The sequence below is a fragment of the Kryptolebias marmoratus genome, linkage group LG2, assembly GCF_001649575.2.
Source record: "Kryptolebias marmoratus isolate JLee-2015 linkage group LG2, ASM164957v2, whole genome shotgun sequence".
NCBI lineage: Eukaryota > Metazoa > Chordata > Actinopteri > Cyprinodontiformes > Rivulidae > Kryptolebias > Kryptolebias marmoratus.
In genome coordinates, this window is record NC_051431.1 from 24427605 (window position 1) to 24430896 (window position 3292).

General features: G+C 41.5%; 1 long non-coding RNA gene across 1 annotated transcript; it reads right to left on the minus strand.

The window, feature by feature from the left end:
- Positions 1–1721: 1721 nt before the first annotated feature.
- LOC112451360 lies at positions 1722–2238 on the minus strand. The gene is made up of 3 exons (XR_003040169.1): positions 2192–2238; positions 1857–2081; positions 1722–1774 (listed from the first exon to the last, which is right to left on the minus strand). It is a non-coding gene; the product is annotated as an uncharacterized LOC112451360 (long non-coding RNA).
- Between the last annotated feature and the right edge of the window lie 1054 nt (positions 2239–3292).

Below are 3292 nucleotides of genomic sequence, written 5' to 3' on the forward strand. Positions count from 1 at the left end.
CTCCTAAAGTCCGACAGAATGTGACCGTCCAGAGGATACAAAGGTTTTGCTTCTTTGGACCTACTTATGGGGCCTGTGTCACTTTATGCTGGACCATTTCTAATTGAGCAACAAAAGGGGTGTACCCTAGATAAAACAACAGTCGTGACAAGGACTGACAAATATTTATGCACACTTATTCTTTGGGTCAGTTTATGATCATATAATATGCAGGTTTTTTGGGCTGTAGAAGGAAGCCCAAGTACGTGAAGAAAAGCCACACAGACACGTTGTGTCTTCAAACACATAAACCCCACAGTATTCCCCAGGCTTCAAACAGACTCTCATTTAGGGCAACAGTGTTAAACAGACACTGTCAGTGTTACACACAATATCTCATCAACATTAACACACCATAACTTTCTTCGTGTGCTGAGATTTGCCTTTTAACATTATCGTCAACACCTTTCCATGGGTTAAGCCATCATTTATATCTGTGTAAATGACAAACTACTTGTCAGGTGACCTAATGGCTGCAGTGTCAATGGACACCAATCCAAACAAGTAAAAGAGAGCCAGTGATACTATCTGCTGGGAGAGTCAAACTAATGTATAAAGACCAGCAGTGGGGCTAAACCTGGATACTGTGGTGGCCAGAACATGAGTGATAAAAGGCTTTGAAAAAATGCACATCACCCACCGTTTATGGCAGAGTTTTTTTAAATTAGGACTATTTTAAGATGAGAAATTACAGAGTTTTGGTCAAACCTTGAAACTTAGCATAATCTCATGAAATGTTGTAAGATTTGTTTGTGCTTAGAGTACGTGTTGGTATTATGAATGACTCTGCTCTACTACCACATCACATTTTAGCTAAATATTAGTAAAACTGGTGGAGTTGAGGACATGTGACTCCAAAAGTTAATGAACTCCAAATAAATTGGAAGTGACCCTTCTCCGACTGAAGGCCAGCTAATGTTGCGTCTCTAAGGTCATTGCTGATGTCTTTCCTCCTTGACATTGTGTTCACACACACCTGTGTGCTCCAGAGCAGCAAACTGACTAAACTCACTGATGATGATCAGTTATTCAATCCGTTTGATCAGCAGCTCCAGACTGACACTTTCCAAGATCCTATGAAAGCAGCAAAGGTGGATCTAGTTTGTAACACAGTTTTCTCATTGTTTAATAAATAATCCCATGGTGGAAACTGTTGGTTGTTTTTATACACTTTAGGTTGGATTTGAATAAGTTTATGACCTGATAAAAACCAGATAATTTTTATTATGTCCCGATATGTAAATCCTAGGACGTGAAAGAGTGAACTTTTTTACATGACTGTAAATTTGCTATCAATGCTACTAGCAGAGTCATTTGGATAGATGGAGTGTGCTCCTGTAATCCCCAGCAGCAGCATATGGACGATGAAGCACAGAGACATACACTCACTCAGACTTAGAAATATGATTCATTTCTTTCCTCTCTTTAATCCCCAACAAACAAGCTGGTGTGCGTCCCGCTCTGGAGGCACGCTGTAATCATGCCACAGGCTGCCGCTGCCCGAGCTGACTGGCCTCCCCATCATCATCTTCTGCACACCATCTCTTTACCCCTGTCTCGTCTTCCCCTCCCCGCCTTTGCATGCAGTCCAATTTCCTCCCAATCGATTTCTAATCACACCCAGACTATCATGAATACCAGTTTTGCCAGAAGGAGTGAAACCAGAAATGGACAAACTCAGGTAAGCGTAACGGTAAGTAATTTATTTACAATAAGTGCAGTGACAGAACTGGACCTGGAAGAGAGACAGTCCGGGTTAGTTAATTCAGGTAGGCCTTGAGGTGATGACACTCCTAGTGCTATGCTAGTTAGCTTACAGTTAGTGTGGGAAATCAACGCTCTGGCCAGCTTCTGGGGTGCAGGTGAGTATTTACAGGTGCTCCTTGTGAGTCCAGTCGTCCAGGTAAGTATGTCGAGTCGTGGGTCCAATTCCGGATTTCCCAGATGGTGGTATCTTGCCATATGCAGTCCACACAGGTCTTCAAGGGTAACAGCAGCAGGTAAGTTGGTTCCAGGGAAACAGGTTCGTGGAGTGCAGCCAGCTTGTAAAAGAACGAGACTCAGGTAAGGTTTAGCGATTCAAGGTGAGTTCACAGAAAATCACAAGATCAACAAATTTCACAGAGAGCTAGTTTTGAGCCAGAAGGTTTACCAGGGGCAAACGATGCACCAGCGATGAGCTGCTCCACAGGACTGCCTTAAGTACGCAGGTGAGTGTGATGAGAAACTGCAACAGCTGTGAGTGGTTAATGAGGTGAGTGACAGGTGGCCAGGTGGCGGATTGCCACACAGACACACACACAGACATATATAAACATTGCCACATCAATTCTGCACTTACAAAAGTAGAGTGTCACATGCAGCCAGACTGTGTCTGTAAGTTACAAACAGGAATGTAACGGGACATTCACTTCACAGGACAAGATGAGGCGAGAGCCTGGGTCCATGAGAATGAAACTAAATTTTTAACAATACCTTGACTGGCATCTCTCCTTTCTGATGTCTGCTGAGTCTCTACAGACCTGAGAACCATGCCTCAACTCTACATGACCTTCGACCTTCTCATCAAAGCAATGAAACCTTTAAACTCAGAGGGTTTGACTGATTCTCACAAGGGCCCAAAATTAACAGCCTGATCAAGGGCCAAACTTTCTTGTTTGTTTGTCTTCTTGATTTTTTTTTCTTTCAGATTTCTTATATCAAAATATTTACACATAAATGTGAAATGAACTTTTATTTTATCATTAAGGAATAACAGACTGATCACTGATTTTTTGTAAAAGACTGTCATTAATTTTTTGTTTTTAGTTTGGATATCTTTATGTGCTGTTTTTTCAATGAAAATATTTCATCACGACCCATCAAAACAGCTAAAAGAAGCCTAAATGAAAATTCAAACAATAAAAAACATTAAACCCTAAAAAAATACAGAAAAGATAACATATTTAATACAATATAGCTGTGATGTAGTTCTGACAGGACTTGGTCTGAGAGTCTGAGCCATGGCAACTCTCAGGACATTAGAGTGAAACTCCTTTGTGTGTTTCTTGTTACTTTTCATCAGAAAAAAGGTGCTGATGAACAGAGATAATCAGACAGCTTGGAGAGTCCAGTTTTGGGATATGTCTCGCTGGGTATACAGTGGATTCCTGGCAGGAGTGGAAGACTGTGTACCTACCGACGTGGAGGTTCCTTTTATATTTGGGTTTTTGATAACAGGATTTCTGCTCTTTGGACCAGGCAGTTACCTGGA